Below are 20,676 nucleotides of genomic sequence, written 5' to 3' on the forward strand. Positions count from 1 at the left end.
AATGGCTCCGTCTGGTTAGGAGACTGATGGAAGTCCAGCTTTCTCAACAACCCGATGAATTACGCTGGAAGTTGACTAAGTCTGGAGTATTCACGGTTAAATCAATGTATATTGATGTAATTAATTCGAACTCTATTCCTACGTTTGTGTGGGATGTCAAAGTTCCTTTGAAAATAGAAGTGTTTATGTGGTTTGTCCATAAACAAGTAATTTTAACTAAGGATAACTTGATGAAGCGTAATTGGACAGGACCTACTAAGTGTAGTTTCTGCGATCGGGATGAGACTATTAAACACCTATTTTTTGATTGCCCGCTGGCCAAGGTACTTTGGCAGACGGTCCATATTGCTTTCAATATCAAACCCCCGACTTCTGATTATGCGTTCTTTGGGACATGGCTTAATGGGATTGAGTCTAACGTAGCGAGACATATTCGGGTTGGGGCTTGTGCTTTGTTGTGGACTATCTGGAATTGCAGAAATGATTTGGTCTTTAACAGAATATCATGTATACAATTTTTGCAGGTTTTATTCCGGACTACGGCACTGATTCGTTCGTGGTCGCCAATCACCCAAACGGAGGCCAGGGAGCATTTGGTTACTGGGTCTATCCGCTGGGAGATGGTAGCTTGGGATATCTTCAACCGGTTTGGATGGCGGTCATGTAATAGGATAGGCATTTAGTGTTCCTATCTACTTTACCCAGCCGGTTGTGGCATCTTGATTTGGCTAGTTGTTGTTTCTAGCCTTTTTTGGCTCTGTGTGAGCTTTTTCTACTTTTCTACGACCATTGAAACCATGTTGGCACTACTTTATTTTTTAATAAGAGGGCCGTATGCATCGTGCTGATGCAGAGGCCGGGGTTTTTCCCCCTTTTCGAAAAAAAAATGTACAGATGGAATTCAAATGTCAGCATCTTATAAGCATTGATGGTTGTATGAACTAGAGGCAAACGGTTTGTATTGGTCTTGCATCAGAACTTTCAGAAGTACTCCCTCCGTAAACAAATATAAGATGTTTTGGACATTTCAATTTGGACCACATGCGGACTAAAATAAGTGAACAGACACACTGAAATGCGTCTATATACATCTGAATCAGAAAAAAGGAAGAACATCTTTATTTGTGAACGGAGGGAGTACAATAAAGAAATACAGTTTGGTAACAGCAAACCAAAACAGGCGTGCAGTATAGCAGGTTCGGAGTTCCCATTTTCAGTACATCACCCATAAGAAGATCAATAATGAAATGTGGGAGGACATGCCAAAGGGGAGGTGCTCTACCATTTTCTTCAAAAGAAGTGCTCCACATTGATGCATAATATGTTTAACACTTATTTGCAGCACTTCATCTGTCTTGTTTACTTTTCTTATATGTTCAGTCAGGCAGAAACATGACTGCATGACTGCTAGAAATGATCACACTTGCAGTAGCATACATGTAAGGCAAAGATGAGGTGGCTATTACCATTCCAAGATAGAAAGTATGCCAAATATAAAATTTATAATAAATATTCCCTCTGTTCCGAATTATAAGATGTTCTAACCTTTTTCTGAGAATTATAAGATGTTCTAACTTTTTTCTGATTCAGGTGTATATAGATGCATTTTAGTGTGTTTGTTCACTCATTTTTATCCATATGTAGTCCATGTTAAAATATCGAAAACGCCTTATAAAAGTGAATGGAGTGAGTTCATTGGACAGTCTGGTAAACAAAGTTATCAAGAATGTAATATCACAGACCCAGCAACTTAAATGTAACATGGCACAAGACAACTAAAACATATCACCATTAAACGTCAGATAGCTACACTGATTTGGCATCTGATTTTTTCAAACGATGGCATCGTCCGCAAGGCTCCGGAACATTTAACTTGACTGTAGAGGGAACATTTCTCTCAATGTACATTTTATCGAAAAAGGGTTTTCCCCCACTTTGTATACAAAGCAACCAACCGAACTATACAGGGATAGGTGCTGGGGCAGAAGCAGCACAGACACGCCCAAAAGAAACGACAGAGAAAGATCAAAAGAAACAAATGCCGACAACGGCGGATCAACAAAAATGAAGAAGCCTCGCGATCGCTGCACCCACCGGAATCTACCCCTAGGCTCCAAGACTCCGAAGCGTCGGCACCTATCAACACCTCCAAGAAGGAACGCGACGATGACGACGCTGCTGCCAAGGGTTTCCCCGGGTACACGACGAGGCGAGAGGCAGGGTAGCCCCCGACGCCCTCCCGGAAGGTCAGGTGGCACCCTCAAGCGCCACCGCGCCGGTGTCGGCCACGCCGACAGGGGTTTCCCCCGATCCCAACCCGCACCTCGGGCGCTCCGGATCCATCCACCAAACCAACCACCACCCTGCGCCAACGCGGTCATGAGGCCCCCACGCCGTCTCACCACGGCACCACGAAATGAGGGCAGTGCGGCGAAGGATCAGAGCCAGGACTAGGGCATCAGCACCATCGGCACGCGGGAGGGCCCTACCTCCACCGTCAGCGACGGTAGCCGTCCGGACGCAATAGCAGGAGCACATCAGGCCCGGCCTAGCCCTCGTGGGCCCGTAAAGCTCCCGCCTTCGCGCTGCTGCCGGCACGCCATCGGCGCCGACGCCCCATATCCGAGCCGCTCCTCTTCCTCACCGCGCCGCAGACAACGAGGCCACGCCGGGGGCCGGCCTGCGAGGACCCAGATGGGGCCCGCCAGGCCCAGATCTGGGCCGGGGGCGCGACGTCGGTCACCCAGCACCACCACGCCGCCCCGCCGCCAAGGAGCAGCGCCGCCACCACGTCTGCCGCCGGCCACCCCGCCGGGTCACCGGACCGCCGCCAAGCCAAGCGACACCGCCGTCGCCCCCCTGCCCCGGGCCAGGAGGACGCGCGCGCGGGGAGGGAGATCCTGCCGCCGCCGGCACCCCCCGGGCCGGAGCCGGGGGCGCCCGCCGGCGACGGCAGGGGAGAGGAAGACCGGAGCGAGGCCGAGAGCAGCGGCACGGGGGCCGCCCCGGCCGCCTCCCGGGGAGGCGGCGCGAGGGCGGAAGGAGGGGAGGGGGAGGAAGGGCGGGGGGAGGGAGGGCCGGCTCCGGGACGCGCGCCGGCGACGGGCAGGGGGAGGCGGCGGCGGCTGAATCTATGCGCCTTCACTATAGCTGAAACTTCCAGGGGACAGCATTTCCTGGCCGGTTTACTGACAGAACACCGGTAAGTAGCAGGACTAGTATCCACTGTAAGAGACTCATGTGACGTTGTATTCTCGAGAAGATGACATGCTAGCTCAACCATGCTCTTTTGGGGGAAGAAACCAATGATCTTCACACTCTTGAGGTTCCCATGGCAGTGTTGTGGCATTCGCCTCAGAGACGAGGGATCTCCCTCGAACCAGTCATACATCCACATGGATTGCTCGCATACCTGAAGATCAAAACCCAAAGTATTCAAATTGATGATCCAAACATGGTTATTAGATAATCGTTGCAGGATGCAGTGTTTCCTTTTTCTTTTTTTGAGGAAAAGGTGGACGGCGAACTTACATACAAGCGGAACGTCTCCAGGAAAGGAGAAGCATCAAGAAAAGGAACCAACGATAAATAATCATAGTCCCGGTGAAAATTCCATCGATTAATAAGAAGAATACTCAAGAACTTGAGGTGAAGGAATTTGCTGGATGCCGCCATTGGTGCATTGACTCTCTGCAAAATATGTCTCAGGTTAATTATTCCAACAGTCGGCTACTGTATATGTACGTTTGCCAACTTAAGACTAAGAGCATACCTCACAAGTACTGTAGAATATATGGTAAGAGTCTCGAGATTTGGCACACGTGAAGGAAGGTTGTCAGTAGCATAACTGATGGCACGGTTCTGCACCAACTGCACTTTCTTCACTTTCGACTCTCCAAATGAGACTTGCACCGGTTCACTTGGAGCTTCATGCATCCAGCCACCTCCAGGAAGCTGAGCCGCTGCAGCAGGCAAGGTATCTCCAGGCGAACTATATCATCGCAATATACGAGCTTCAGGTGCTCCAGGGCAGTGGAACCGGACAGAAGGCGCCCTAAATCCTCCCCTGTGACACGCACGTCGCGCAGATGCAGCGTTTTCAGGCTTCTCAAAGCAAGTTGAAATGTGAGACGCAAGGCGCATCTGAAAAGGAAGAGCTTCTGAATCGAGTCCCCACACCTGCTGTCAGATAGTACTCCCTCCGTTCCTAAATACTTGTCTTTCTAGAGATTTCAACAAGTGACTACATATGGCGTAAAATGAGTGAATCTACACTTTAAAATATGTCTACATACATCCGTATGTTGAGTCCATTTGAAATGCCTAGAAAGACAAGTATTTGGAAACGGAGGGAGTAGTGTGCATGGGAACTTAAACCTCGCCTCTTTCCACGATACTAGAAGCTCGAGTTCTTCAGTCCTCGGCGTAACAGCCATCTGGAGCCAGCTATCAAGACGATGATACGATTCAGCGCCATCAGGAGGAACATGGTAGTCAAGCTTGAGTTTCGTCACGGCATCAGCGCACGAGCGGTTCCTGAGCACACAGTCGATTTTGTTGTTGTAGTCTCTTATAATAGCATTTGATCCTGGTGTCTACAAATTTTCTTTCGGGCACATTTTTTCATTGGTGAAGGTGAGATTGGGATGGCATCTCCAGTAGCCTAGGGAGGAGCGAGAAACACAGGCGGCACGGGCAGCATCTTGCATCTGTAGTAAGGAATATATACGACACCATATGTCCTGCGTGCAAAAGCAGAGAAGCACCATGAGAATTAGAGGCAAAAGCTGGGAAAGGATGTCATAATCAGCAAGATTCAGCCAGCCAAGGTTAGGAACAAGTTGCAAAATGTTCTTGTAGGCATAAACACAAGGAAAAACAATGTTAAATTTGGAGTTCACGGCAAAATAAAACAAATGACACAGCCCACACAGAGAAGTGTTCTAGTACATCTAGTCCCTAACCAAGTAAGAAGAAACTCTAGTCCGTAATAAAATTTGTAACAGTTTTTCTGCTGGAGTTATAACTGCAACAGAACAAAAAAAATCTTGCAGCTATTCTACTGATCGTGGCAATATCAGAACATACCTATGGAACGACTGAATCCAGATGTCTTGCTCCTTTGCTGCCATGGGAACTAACATCCGGTCGGCAGGGTGGGCTGTCTCTTTTAGATACCGATGAAGCAGCATTCCATCCTTCTGCAACACATCAGTTTTAGAGTCCCGCTTCGGTCTGCAACACATCTCTACTCCTAATGTCTCAGTTGGTAGTCTCCGTTTCGGGTTTATTTTCGTCCCACCGACTACGGTAATTTTTGGTATTTGCTCCCACCTCCCGCTCAGCCGCGATGAACCAGAAAAAACCCTCCGTCCGAGTCCCCCACCCGCCCCCACTCCTCCCGTCGCACCCATCTACTCCCTCCGTTCGGAATTACTTGTCTCGGAAATGGATGTATCTAGAACTAAAATACATCTAGATACATCCGTTTCTACGACAAGTAATTTCGAACGGAGGGAGTACAAGCGAAGGAAAAAAAGCCTACGAAAATTAACCGACGAAAAAAAACCTACGAAAAAAACCAGCGAAAAAAAACCGTCTGGCAACGTGCGAACGAGCGAGCGAAGCCTTCGCCCTCGAGCGACGCCACACCAGATCCTTCGCCGTCGCCCTCGCAGCCGCCGCCGATCCCCTCCTCCATCTCCCTCCCTCAAACGCCGCCGCCCGTCTCTGCCGCCCCCGCCACCTCCCGTCGCGGCCGCCGCCCGTCGCTGCCGCCCCCGCCACCTCCCGTCGCGGCCGCCGCGCCCAGCTCCAGCCACGGCCGTCGCGCTCACCTCCAGCCGCGGCCGCCGCCCCCACGTCCCACCGCGGCCGCTGCCCTGCCCCCTCGAGCAGGGCGTCCTCAAGTGCGGCAAGGGCCTCAAGCTGCAGAAGCGCCTGGCCTCGAGCGTCCTCAAGTGCGGCAAGGGCAAGGTCTGGCTCGATCCCAATGAGGTTAACCCACCCCCTTCCTCTCTCTCCCTCGCCGAGCGTCTTGATTTTCTCGCCTATTCCGTAGATCTGTGGGCAGGTGGTGCTCCATGCGGTTTAGGTGAATCAAGGCGGGTAGATCCCTGCTTGCTTGTGCGGCGCTTGCTCATAGATCACATGAGCAGCCTTGGGTTGCCGGGATTAATGTTCTTGGGATAGCTGATTTTTTAGCTGAAACATCATATAGCTGACCACTCTTATGGATTTGATTTTGTTCTGATGTCCCATGATAGCTATGGGATTGTGATGTTGCCACTCTGATTGTGTTTCAGATAGCAGATGAATCGGTGAGTCATGTAGATGCTTCTAAAACGCGACTCACTTAGATTGAGCATCCACGGCTGCTCTTATTTTTCCGTTGCGTGGTTAATGCATCTCCAAGTGTTTTACCCTGTTAAATTTACTTGCTTAGCTGCCAGAATTTGATAGTACGAATCTATATAGGTACAGTGGAGTCTAATGTAATTGATTGTGCATATAGTTCAATATTATGTGGTCTCTCCATGTGATAATTATGTTTCCTTGCAGGGCACTGGCGGACTGCAAAACACGTACGACAAGAGTTCGAACATTGTTTAAGAAATCCTTGCAAGCATGTTTCTCCATTAGCTTAGCCATGCTAACTCGTTGAAGTTAATTCTACTGATGAAGCTAATAGAGTTGCTGCTTCAGATGTTGCTTTACCTTCATGCGCAATTGACTTCTTGCAATGAAACTAATAGAGTTGCTGGTTTCGGTGTTCTTTTACCTTCATGTGCACTAACACAACACAACATAGTTGGATTATACTGAAGTGGTTGCGTCGTTAGCTTAACCATGATAACTCCATGTAAATCCTCTGCTAGTGACAGAGTTTAGGTGTTATTTTACCTTTAACGCATTAACGTGTGTGTAAGCAGTCTTGTCTGTTAAGGTTCAATTGTTGCTTCATTTTGTGAATGTCAATCTCGTGGACCTAGCTCCCAATTATGTTCCTCAGTTTGTATTAGTAAATTTGTAGTTCACACGCACTTGAATGTCAGGGTATTGCAATCACATCCATTCTTATGCTGTATGTTGTTTGTTTATAATAGGAAGTTTTTGTGTTAGTTTTAACTCATATTTATGCGTACTTTGTACCTCTTATGTCCATTGATTCATAACTGAGCATAACTGTGATGCATTGTTTGGCTAAAACTTGCAGGGCAGAACATCCAGAAGCTGGTAAAGGGTGGTTTCATCATCAGGAAGCCTCAGAAGATCCACTCCAGGTGTCGTGCAAGGAGGGCACATGAGGCCAAGCAGAAGGGCCGTCACTCTGGATATGGTTTGTAGCTGCAACTTTAATTGGCACGATGGTGTTCATTTTTGGGGATATATGTTGTAACCTGTGATTCTGTTCTCTGCACAGGTAAGCGTAGTGGCACCAGGGAGGCTAGGCTCCGCACCAAGATCCTATGGATGCGGAGGATGTGCGTCTTGAGGCGTCTTCTGCGCAAGTACCGTGAGGCGAAGAAGATCGACAAGCACATGTTTCATGACATGTACCTGAAGGTCAAGGTAACATGTTCAAGAACAAGAGGGTCCTCATGAAGAGTATCCACAAGTCCAAGGCTGAGAAGGCAAGAGAGAAGACCCTCTCTGACCAGTTTGAGGCCAAGCGTGCCAAGAGCAAGGCAAGCAGGGAGAGGAAGATTGCGAGGAGGGAGGAGAGATTTGCTCAGGTAAGATGATGTTTTCACTTGAGCCCTTTCTATTTCCTTGCATAGTTAGATTTGTGTTGCATTATATTGGTACTGAAATACATGATGCATGCACATGTCTCCTCTTGGATGTTTCAGAGATGCTTATGCAGAGTTTCTTTAAACATTTTGGTTCACAGTACCAAGTAATGACTACCAACTTGTTTAATTCTGCAGGTGCGGGTGTTGCCGGTTGATGGTGGCCTAAGCATTTGAGTCTAACTGAAAGTGAACCGGAGCGATGTGCAGAAAAAAAAATTAGCACAGAGACTGAATTTGTATACTACTTAGAATTTATTAGGTATACTCCCTACACTTGTATATCACTTCTGAATACAAGTTCAGGTTATTACGTAGTACTATTGAATTTTAGAATTGAAGGTTACTGAATTTTGTACCAAGTCTACTGTTATGTATAGGAAGAACATGATCTAAAATATTGATAATGCATATAAACGGTGATTATCTACTCTTATGATGAAGATTCCTTGCTTCCCTGTTAAATACATGTGAACTACAGGGAATTATTTTCTAACATTCGTACTGGAAGAAACTATTTTCAGTTTTCAGGTTATGCCTTTCTTGCAATGATTGCATCTGTGAAGTTGATGCTTAATTACTTCCTACATTTAGAAGATCGTAACTTTTACTATACAAACATGCATGGTGAGATGAAGCGTTGATGAGTGTTGTGCATTTTGCAGATCAGGTTATATTTCCTTGGTAGCATGGCAGCAGCACCCAATCAGACCACAACCGCGGCAGGCGTGCTCTGCGATCTTGTCCACCGTCTCCAAGGCAGGTACGACCTACCCCGCCACTGAGAGCTGCCCCTCCTCATCACCATCAACGCCGGTGAGCTCTCCCTCTACTCTCGCCGCTACCCAGCTCCATCCACTATCTTCTACAATATTGTTGCGACTTTGTAATGGCTAGCCCAATTTTCTTTATTGCTGTTATGCCTTTTTTGCGAGTCAACGATTTTCTTTCAAATCTACAAATGGGTGCGTTTGTCTAACCATTATGTAAATGGCTGGAATCCATAATATGTGAAATTCCGGCACAGTTGCATGAAAAAGTGAGTATTGAGTAGGGATGTAATTCTTGCCGATTCAAATATCAGAATGTGTTCCAGAGACATAATAAAACCATCCTGAATCTTACGTTTTTAGCATGCTGAGATCTATACTACCATATATATACTTCTAATTACATGGTATGGAGATTTTGAATATTGGCACCTGATCTTTTATCTTATAATAGATCAGATGTTCCTGGTCAGCATCAAGGAATTGTTTTGAGACTTGTATCCATTTTTTCCCTGGTAAAATGTATGACAATATACCGTCCATGTTGGTGACCTATTGATCTTCTAATTTCTATATTCGCAAAACAAGATCTTCTAATTTCTAAAGATGTCTCTGACTTGCTCACATGCAAATAAATATAAGCTGCATCAAGTGAGCTTTCCTGTCAATAAGTAGCAATCAACCAAAAGAAAAGAATAATGCTCATCTGACTTGTTGGTTGTTTCTCACAATTATTTGATTGCCTTATAACCTTCAATTTAACATAGTGTTGCAGTTTGTGGCAAACTTATGGACTGGTCATACCTGTATTGGACGTTGCTACTGAACAACAAGTAGCTTCTCTTGTCTTCCTATTACGCCAACGAGAGCAGCCATCCTATTACGTGAGAAACCACCCCATGATTCCCTCCGCTGTCTGACCATTGCTATGATGGAAAGTTGAAAATACATCAGTGCAGAGTGCACTCGCTGCCATCAGATGCACTAGGAGTCAATGTTAGACCTTTCAGCCTGAGCATTGATAGTTGTGGATGACACTAGGAGAGTTGGGACAATTTTCGTTGGTTTATTTCTCACACAATGCCATGCCAACCTGAGGGGTTGGGGATACATATTTATAGGCTGCTAGCCAGCCAAGGCATATGCTAAGATGCTGCTAAGATGCCAGTCTAAGATGCTAGTCTAAGATGCTAGTCTAAGATGCTAACTGACAGTCCTTGATGGTCAAGAACAGAACTCTATCCTAACAGCCAGTCCTTGATGGTCCAGGACTTTATCCTCCTAACTGCCACAAGGACCATGTGCTGCAGCCCCACAAGGACCCTAGTACAGACTTATTCATCATTCTCCCCCTAAGTCTTGTACGTCGTCTTGTGGGAGAGTTGAATCATCCCAATCCTGGAGCAAAGTTCGAGGAACTTGACCCTCCCAAGGGGCTTAGTGAGCAGGTCTGCGAGCTGATCCTTGGTGTTGATGTAGCTTGCCTCGATGCTCCCTTCTTCCACACAGCTGCGGATGAAGTGATACCTCAGTCGGATGTGCTTGCTCCGTTCGTGGAACACGGGGTTCTTTGCCAGGGCCAGGGCGGACTTGCTGTCCACCAGGAGCTGCACCGTTCTGGTGTCTTGAACGAGAAGATCACCAAGCAGTCGAGCAAGCCAGAGCGCCTGAGTACAGGCGGTGGAGGCCGCTATGTACTCAGCCTCACAGCTGGACAGGGCCACCACCTGCTGCTTGACTGATTGCCAGCTCACGAGACACTTGCCGAGGAAGAGGAGGATCCCGCTCGTGCTCTTGCTGGTGTCGATGTCGCCGGCGTGGTCGCTGTCGCTGTACCCGACGAAGTGTGCCGCCCCAGGGCACCTAGGGTAATGGAGGCCGTGGTCGAGGGTCCCTGCTATGTAGCGGACGATCCTCTTCACTGCCTGCTGGTGTTCCGACGTTGGTCGCTCCATGAACCGACTGACATAGCCGACGGAGAATGCCAAGTCCGGCCGTGTGTGAGTGAGGTAGCGAAGGCTCCCCACAAGGCGTCGGTACTGCGTAGCATCCACTTCCTCCGTCGTGCTGTCGCGACTTAGTTTCAGCCTCTCCTCCATCGGAGTGAGAGCTGGATGGCAGTCGGTGAGCCCAGCTAGCTCAACGATGCGCTTGGCGTAGGCGGACTGTCGAAGCGCGATCCCGGAGTGGTCCTGGTGCACCTCAATCCCTAGATAGAAGGAGAGGAGCCCCAGGTCACTCATCTGGAACGTGGCCTTCATGTCTTCCTTGAACGCCGCCACCTCTGCATCTTTGGTGCCGGTGATCACCAGGTCGTCAACGTAGACGCCCACCAGCAGGGCATTTCCTCCACTTCCCCGTCGGTAGACGGCAGCCTCATGCGGGCTCTGCTCGAAACCCATCTTCTTCAGCGTGGAGTCCAGCTTGGCGTTCCACGCCCTGGGTGCCTGCCGCAGGCCATAGAGAGCCTTGCGCAGGCGGAGCACCTTGCCCTCCTGGCCGGGAATCGTAAACCCCGGTGGCTGATGCACGTAGACTTCCTCCTTCAAGTCGCCATTGAGGAATGCCGACTTAACGTCCATGTGGTGGACACGCCAGCCCTCCTGGGCAGCCAGCGCAAGGAGAAGTCGCACGGACTCCATCCGTGCCACGGGAGCGAAAGCGTCGTCGAAGTCGACTCCTTCCTGCTGCAAGAAGCCTCGGGCCACCAAACGAGCCTTGTGCTTGATGATGGCGCCGGCTCCATCCCTCTTCAGCTTGAACACCCACTTAAGGGTGATTGCGCGGTGACCTCGAGGGAGATCAGCAAGCTCCCAGGTGCGGTTTTGCTCGACCGCATCCATCTCCAACTTCATCGCGGCGCGCCATGCCGCGTCTCTCTCGGCCTCTGCAAAGGACCGTGGTTCGCCGTCTTCACACACGAGCTGTAGCTGCGCCTCCAGGTCACGTGGCACCAGTCCTGGCACCGGCTGGTCGCCGAGCACATTATCCATCGTACGGTACCGCAGCGGTTCGCCTCCATACCATGCGTCGACCCGCTCCTCGTCGTGAGTGAGCGGGGAAGCGAACTTCATCGGGTTGTGCTCTGCGTGAGCTGGTGCTGATGAAGACGAGCCCGGAGTGGCGACCGCCGGGGCTGGAGTATGCGGCGTCGCCGGTTGTGGTGTCGTCGGTGTAGCAGGCGCCGGAGTCAATGTAGTTTTGGGGGCCGGGGTAGACGTGCCCGGTGAAGAGGAGCTGCTTGCTCCCCCAGCTTCCTTGAAGTGAGCGTACTCGACAATGAAGTCGTCATACGTCGGCGTCGAGCCGTCGTCCACCGCCTTGTCCCATTGCCACCCTCGCCCTTCGTTGAACACGACGTCTCGCGCTGTGCGCACACGTTGTGTCTTTGGGTCGAGGATGCGGTAGGCCTTTGAGCCCTCCGCGTAGCCGATGAAGACTCCCGGAGTGCTCCTGTCGTCGAGCTTGCCGATGTGGCCGAGCTCCTTGGCGAACGCAAGGCAGCCAAAGACCCGCAAATGAGAGACCGCCGGCTTCCGCCCATGCCAGGCCTCGTACGGAGTTCTGCCGTCGAGTGCCTTAGTAGGAGAGCGGTTGAGGATGTAGACGGCCGTTAGCACCGCCTCTCCCCAGAAGACAGCCGGCATCCCTCTCTGCTTGAGGAGAGCCCGAGCCATCCCCACAACCGTCTGGTTGCGCCGCTCGACGACGCCGTTTTGCTGCGGGCTGTACGGCGCGGAGTAGTGGCGCTGGATGCCCTCATCGGCGCAGTACGACGCGAATTCAGCCGCCGTGAACTCGCCGCCGTTGTCAGTGCGCAACACGCGCAATTTGCGGCCGCTCTCCGCCTCCACACCAACCTGCGCGCGCCTGATGGCGTCCGCTGCTTCTCCCTTACTGCCGAGGATCATCACCCACATGTAGCGGGAGAGATCGTCGACGAGCAGCAGGAAGTAGCGTCGACCTCCTGGTGTGGCTGGCGTCACCGGGCCGCACAGGTCTCCGTGCACGAGCTCCAGCTTCTCCTTAGCCCGAAAACTCGCCTGTTGGGGAAAGGGGAGTCGTCTCTGCTTTGTCAGTACGCAGATGTCGCAGAACTGCTCCACATGGTCGAGGCATGGCAGGCCTCGCACCATCTCCTTGGCACTTAGACGCTTTAGGGCCTCAAAGTGAAGGTGCCCAAAGCGCTCATGCCACTGCCACGCCTCGTCGTCTCGACGGACAGCGAGACAGACCGGTTGTGCCACCTGCACATCAAGGACGTAGAGTCGATTTTCACCTCTGGGCACCTTGGCGAGAAGGCGACGCTGGCGATCCCAGATGCGTAGGACCCCATGCTCAATCAGCACGCGTGAGCCGTTCTCATCCAGCTGTCCCAAGCTGATGATGGAATTCCTTAGCGCGGGGATGTAGTAGACACCGGTGAGCAGCCGGTGCTCTCCCATCTTGGTGGTGAAGATGACGGAGCCGACGCCCTTTATCTCCACAGCGGAGGCATCCCCGAACTTGACGGAGCCTCGCGCATCGGAGTCGAGCTCGGCGAAGAATTCCCTTCGACCGGTCATGTGGTGGGTGGCGCCGGTGTCGAGGCACCACCCCGTAGCCTTGTCCTTCCCGGAGCCATCGCCGAGAAGAGCATGTGCTTTTGGCTCATCGAGGTGGATGAAAGCCTTTGCGACTGGAGTCGCCGAGGGTAGCTCAATGCTTGCATGCGCCATGAACAGAGCCGTCTCCTCCTCCTTCGCCTGTGCGACGTGAGCCTGGCCTTGTCGTGGTTGCCGACACTCATTGGCCCAATGGCCAAACCGGCCACAGTTGTGGCAACTGTTGCCTTGTGCCGGCCTGGGCTTGCCAGCGGCGCCGTCCTTGGCGCCTCCGCGGGCGTCACCTTCGGCACGTCCTTGTGCCCTGCCCGGGGGGCCTCTTCGCGCCTTACGCTGCTTGCCACGCTTGCGGCCGCCCGTCGAGGAGGAAGGCTCCCCCTTCTTCTTGTCACCAAGGCTGGGATCCCACTGCTCCCGAGTTAGGAGCAGCTTCCCGCCGGTGGTGACGGGCCCCGAGGGGGGCTGTGGCTCGTCGGTGTCGACGACCTTGAGTCGACCTATCGCCTCCTCGATCGTCATCGTGGAGAGGTCCAGCAACGACTCGATCGAGCGAGCCATCTGCTTGTACTTCTCGGGAATGCACCGAAAAAGCTTCTCGACAGCTCTCTCCTCGGTGTAGGTGGCATCGCCAAACTTCACCATCTTCTGCAGCAGAGTGTTGAGACGGAGAGCAAAGTCATCAACGTCCTCACCTGGCTTGAAGCCCAGGTTCTCCCACTCCTTACGAAGTGCCTGCAGGGTGGACTTGCGAGCACGGTCGCTGCCGATGCGTGCTGCGGCGATGGCGTCCCAAGCCTCCTTGGCAGTCCGCTTGTTGGAAAGCGAGAACTGCATCTCGGGCGGGACTGCGGCAATGAGGGCGTCCAGCGCCCGTCGATCCTCTAGGTGGTCGACGTTGCTGTCCTGGACTGCCTCCCACATGCGCCGCACCTGGAGCCTGACCTTCATGATCCCGGCCCACTCGACGTAGTTGGTTTTAGTGAGGGTAGGCCACCCAACACTGGAACCAACATCCCTGACCACAGTCCGGACCTCGTAGAGGCCGCGGTCCTGGTCGTTGCAGCCGCCGTCGCGGTGCGCGCCTCCACCTGGAGCGCGGGCGTGCTCGGCTGCCCACTGCGCCGTCCACTCCTGCGCCACTTTGGCGCGATCTGCGTCGGCGCCGTCGTCCGCAGGCGCGGAGCTGCTGGAGCTGCCGGGGCTGCCGCGGAGTGCCTTGGCATCCGCCGTAGCCTCACGGGCTGCTTCTGCTGCTGCTGCTGCTTCTACCTCCGCCCTGGCTGCTTCTACCTCCGCTCTGGCTGCTGCCAGCTCCGCTGCAGCCAGCCTCGACACTCTTGCCGCCGCAGCAGCCGCTGCTACAGCCGCTCGCTCACGCTCCTCTGCCACGGCGCGCTCGGCCTCTTGCCGGCGCCGCATGCTCGAGGTAGCCGTGTGCTGAGAGCGACCTGCAGACATGGCTCGCTGCAGGGGGGCTGTTGCGTGAAGAGGAGGCTGATGAAGACGAGCTGCTGCTCGACAGTCCGGAGGGAGGAAGGTAACCAGAGGCAGACGGAGCAGCTGCTGCTACCGACTTGGGCTGCTCACAGGAAATGCTCAGGGTGCAGGTTAACGAGGCTCTGATACCACTTGTTAGACCTTTCAGCCTGAGCATTGATAGTTGTGGATGACACTAGGAGAGTTGGGACAATTTTCGTTGGTTTATTTCTCACACAATGCCATGCCAACCTGAGGGGTTGGGGATACATATTTATAGGCTGCTAGCCAGCCAAGGCATATGCTAAGATGCTGCTAAGATGCCAGTCTAAGATGCTAGTCTAAGATGCTAGTCTAAGATGCTAACTGACAGTCCTTGATGGTCAAGAACAGAACTCTATCCTAACAGCCAGTCCTTGATGGTCCAGGACTTTATCCTCCTAACTGCCACAAGGACCATGTGCTGCAGCCCCACAAGGACCCTAGTACAGACTTATTCATCAGTCAAAGCCGTCAATTGTGTTCTAGCCTCACATGTATGCAAGCTGTTTGACAAAAGGCTCCACCTACAATCTTCTTGAATTTTTCACGGTACAGAAAGAGTGAATAATGCACGTGTTGGGTGAAGTGCAGATGCTATGAACTCTTCCGGCTCTATTAATTCACATATGGTGTTAGTGCATTCTAATTTGTTTGGTACATATGCTGCAATGAACTCACAGCAGCAAGCTTTCCTTCTTTCTTTAGCATTGCTTTTCTACTACAATTGATGAAGGAGCACTGGCAACCTCAGGAAGTTGGGCGCCAAGGTGGAGTCCCTGCAGAAGTTGTTCACCCGGAAGGTCGTCTTCTCCAAGGCGTCTCTAGCCTTCGAACAGGACCGCTCCATCAAGGTATCTACTCATGTTTCCAATTACCAAACTTATCCTTTCACTTGGGCCGGAGGACAATAGATTTGTCTTAATCATTTGAATCCATTAATAAATCTTCTTCTTTGCTCGAGTTGAATCTGTGAAGACTCCCATGGAGTAATGTCGTCTTCGTCGGGCTGCAGTTATATGCCTAGGGGTGGTCAAACTGAAAAGTTCAGGGAAGATTCAGACTACATGTGGTAGTGCTGAACATTGTTTGGCCGTTCATCGAATGTGGTAGTGCGTATAGGGTTATAGCCTCGGGTTAAACTGAAAATCTATCTGGAATTTGGTTTTACAGTGTCTAAGTGTTAATGATGTCTAGAATTGCTGCAGATAAATTAGTTATTGTGGAGGTTATAAGACCATGTAGTGGTACATTGATTATCTGGCGCTGAGTAATTAACTGAACATTATTTTGATGTTCATCGATTGTAGCATTGCGTAGGCTGTTATAGCTTCAGTTTAAACTGAAAATTATCTAAAATTTGGATTTAGAATGTCTAACTGTGAATGGTGGCTAGCTTCGGTTGCACCCGAAATACCAAAGTTCACACTAAAATCTTTTTTTTTTTACAAAACCTCTCGTAGTTGAGTTGAATTTCATTTTTGTTGGTTTAGTAGACGGAAACTTAGCATTGCCCCAAAATTCTGAAAAGATGGAGTATAATTTTTGTTTACTAAAAAAATGAAGTGACTTTTAACAGCTGGGGGTTATGTGATATGTTTTTCAATCGTGTTAATGTACACTTTTGGAATGTAGAATGGAACTATATCTGTTTGTTCAACTAGAGAGAGGAGCTGTTTTTCAACTGCATTAGTGTATACTTTCGGAACAAAAAATGATTTTTTAAACTTTTCCAATATTGGAAGATGTAAAATGTATACTTTTGGCTGCGCGGTGATTTTTTCTGGCTATCCTTGCAATGTATTGAAACTGATCATCTCTGATTAGTGTTGTTCCTACTTCTTGAAGGGTAAACCATTGAGTGGCAATTCCACATGTGTATTCATTGCAATTTGGATGTATGGCGTAGTGATTAGCAGCACGAAGTGCCAGGTCGTGTGTGTGTGTGTGTTGTTGGTACAGTATGCATTCTTGGGCCTGTATTGCGGAACTAACTTAGATTGCCTGATTGTTGTTTTTAGTATAGTATACCTTTTGTGGGCCTGAATTCTGAACCTTACTGATTTTTTTCCTTGTGTGTTAGTATACAGTTTTTTGGCCTAATTTGTTAACCTTATCCGGGTATTGATTTTCTGCATTCAGTGATGCACCCGCGGTCATGCGTATTTGTTAGTCTACTTTACTTATAGATTTAGTTGTTTTTATCAGTATCCACCCGTAGGTTAGTTAACTGAAATTTGTTGGGAGTGGTTCATTATGTTCTTTAACTGCTATACTGAAGCAGCGGATCAAAAAATTTAAAGACAATTAGATCTGAAGTAATTAATTAAGACTTGATGGTTGTGTTATTATTATAGTATATACATTTCTGGGCTGAATTGCAAATCTGATCGAAATTTCCTGGTTTTGTGTTATTATTATTATGGTATACTATTATGCTGGCGAGCTTTTTGTTAGTGCTTTTCTAACTGTCCTTGCTAAACTTTTGATACTCTCTGCAATGATGAAATGTTTCTGCATGTTAGTTAAGTACCAGGGCAACCATAAATGATGTTCCTTCCTTTCGTTGAGCTACCTTACTGTTATGCCGTCTAGCTTTTTGTTAATATACACACTGGAATTCTCTATTCTGGAACCCATGAACTCTTTGTCTCTTTCCTGTGACCTGTTTCTCATCCAATTTTGCTTGTAAGAAACATTATAGTATATTACGTGCTATGTAGGCGAAATATACATAATTGGTTCTCTTCTATATGCTTTCCTCAATGAATACACTTGGTTCACAAAAGCATTGGGATAATTAGCTGAACAAGTTTTGCAAATTTTTGTTTCTTGCATCTCCCCTGATTATTTCCTGGTACTTGTGAAATTGTTCAGATTACTTAGCTTCGTTCAACTGCCATTTTGACATGGACTGCAAGTGGTGCTAGGGTTTGGTTGCTGGATGGAAAAACACCAAGAACATACGTCATTACTCCAGCCACATGGAAGCAAGCATGCATGGCACCGTCCGCGTGGCCTGATTAGCGATTAACCACACGTATGGTCTACACGTATATACTTGTCAATCATACATATATATGTGTACCCACATATTCTTGATTAGTTGGTTTGGTTGATATATAAATACATTCTTAATTGGTCTACCAGTTCTTGTGATGTTACGATTGAAAAGAAATTATTGGGGAGTTATTCCATGGAATTAATATCGTGGTAATGGTCTTGCAATTGAAATAAATATTTTCTTGCAACACGTATTGGATCTGTCTTCTCCATGAACAGATGTGAACAAATGGTAGTTTTGTTTAGAACTATTTTCTTTTTCTTTTTTCGCATGGGTGTCTCTCTTATCAAATTATACATCACACAATTACTGTTATGGTGTACGACAGTAGTACACTCTATTTATGTGCCCCAAAAGTGAATTAAAAAAATCATGAACCGTATGGAGAAGCACTGATGTGTTTTTGACTTGTAAAGACCATAACATTTCTATAGGGATGATACCCTCTTAGAGCAGATTAGTAAAGATGATTAAATGTGCTTTTGATCTTGAATTTGTAAAATATAGTATTTTTCTCCGGTATGCCATCCTTTGATGCATTTGATTTTTTTTTTCTCGATCTATTGTCTGGTGCAGCAGTAGTCAACATGAGATAAAGGTCTCAAAGAGCTATCTAGCATCTCAATAGGCCATTCAAATTAGCCCATAGAAAATTCAATTTTAATATGCCTAATAGGGACACTTAGCTAACTTATCATGTGTTTGTATTGGAGTTGACCCTCCTGTGTTTTTCATTCTCATTCATCAGACATGGAAAGGGGATCAAGATGCTAGATAGTGTTAGAAGTGAAATGTTTTTACTTATTAGGTGAGTTGGATCCTTCATGCCTCCAGCTGTTTTATCCAACTAGCTACATGCTCGTTCGTTCCTACGGGTGTCTCAATGCTCATGCGGCCGTTGGGATGTCGCGATGACATGTGACAAAGGTTTCTTGGATCTTTTGCCAGGTGATGATGGATGGGACTGGGTAGGTGGAGGAGATGTAGGGGCGATGGCAGGTGAAAGGATCGATATGGTTGACTAGAGGGGGGGGGGTGAATAGGCAACTACCAATTTTTAACCTTTTCTTTACCAAATTAAAGTTTGCAACAAAATAGGTTGTCTAGATGTGCAACTAGGTGAGCAACCTATATGATGCAATAACAACTAGTACACAAGCAAGCAAGGGATGAAACAACAAGTAAGCTTGCAAGAGTAAAGGCACGAAATAACCAAGAGTGGAGCCGGTGGAGACGAGGATGTGTTACCGGAGTTCCTTCCTTTTAAGGGGAAGTACGTCTCCGTTAGAGCGGTGTGGAGGCACAATGCTCCCCAAGAAGCCACTAGGGCCACCGTATTCTCCTCACGCCCTCACACAATGCGAGATGCCGTGATTCCACTATTGGTGCCCTTGAAGGCGGCGACCGAACCTTTACAAGCAAGGTTGGGGCTATCTCCACAACAATCGGAGGCTCCCAACAACAACAACAACAACACGAAGCTTCACCACAATGGAGTATGGCTTCGAGGTGACCTCAACCGTCTAGGGTGCTCAACACCCAAGAGTAACAAGATCCGCAAGGGATAAGTGGGGGGAATCAAATTTCTCTTGGTGGAAGTGTAGATCTGGGCCTTCTCAACCAATCCCGAGCAAATCAACAAGTTTGATTGGCTAGGGAGAGAGATCGGGCGAAAATGGAGCTTTGAGCAACAATGGAGCTTTGGGGGAAAGAGGTAGGTCAACTAGGAGGAAGAAGACCCCTTTATATAGTGGGGGAACACATCCAACCGTTACCCCACTGAGCAGCCCCGCACAGAGCGGTACTACCGCTGGGGAAGGGCGGTACTACCGCTGAGAGCGGTACTACCGCTCCCTGCTCAGCGGTACTACCGCGCAGAAGGGAAACCCAGGCCACTGGCCCCAGAGCGGTACTACCGCGGAGTAGGAGTGGTACTACCGCTCGGAGCGGTACTACCGCTTCCACTTCCGCTGGTAGTGCCGCAAAACCCGACACGAGAAAATATCGTCCCGAATTGAGGTGGTAGTAGGCGCGGTACTACGGCGGTACTATGGCTGAGCCCCCGAGCGGTACTACCGCTCAACGGAGCGGTACTACCGCTGAGAGCGGTACTACCGCTCGGTGGAGCGGTACTACCGCTGTGGGGCTTCGGCGGTACTACCGCTGTAGATCGCGGTACTACCGCTGGCACAGGACGAAGAGGGAACCGGAAGAGAAGAGCAGCTCCAAAGATGCGAAGGGAAGATGACGGGTGTGATAGGGATGTGTACGTGTTGATTCCACCCTAGTCTTACCAAAGCGGATCCCCTCTTAATAGTACGGTGACTCCTACGGAACTAGTCCACCAACAACGAAACGCAGGAGTTACATCGTCTTGAATAAAACACCGAGGGGAGGAAATCGTCTCGTGCCAATGGATAATTCTCTGAAAGAACTTAACGCACACGATTAGTCCGCAAAAGTATTGTCATCAATCACCAAAACCACTGGGGAATAAATATGCCCTTACAATCTCCCCCTTTTTGGTGGATTGATGACAACACGGGATTTGCATAAACATGATATATATGTAAGCATACAAACCCCACGGTCCTAATATGTAGATGGGCTCCCCCTAGATGTGTGCTAGTTTAGATAAGTGCTTTGGACTGCACAGTACACATACTAGGATCAAAGCTCCCCCTACATTTTAGAGACCAATAATCTAGGCATGGTGTATGAGAGCAGCATAGATGATATAACAAGATAAGTACGCAACTCATGAGCTAGATAGACATAGATAAAGATACTGAAAATGAAGGTAGCATATGTCTTACACCATATGACTCGAACTTAAGTCTTACTCGAACTTAGGTCTCACAGACAAACCAACCAAAGCAAATGCGAGGAAAACACGACAGACACGAATAAGAGACGACAAAGACACACTC

At 49.3% G+C, this 20,676-nt stretch overlaps 1 pseudogene; it reads left to right on the forward strand.

Annotated features, from left to right (window-relative positions):
- The first annotated feature begins 5,608 nt into the window (after positions 1-5,608).
- Positions 5,609-17,888, forward strand: LOC123114877 (60S ribosomal protein L19-3-like; annotated as a pseudogene).
- Positions 17,889-20,676: the final 2,788 nt, after the last annotated feature.

This window comes from Triticum aestivum, chromosome 5B (genome assembly GCF_018294505.1).
Source record: "Triticum aestivum cultivar Chinese Spring chromosome 5B, IWGSC CS RefSeq v2.1, whole genome shotgun sequence".
In the NCBI taxonomy this organism is placed as follows: Eukaryota; Viridiplantae; Streptophyta; class Magnoliopsida; order Poales; family Poaceae; genus Triticum; species Triticum aestivum.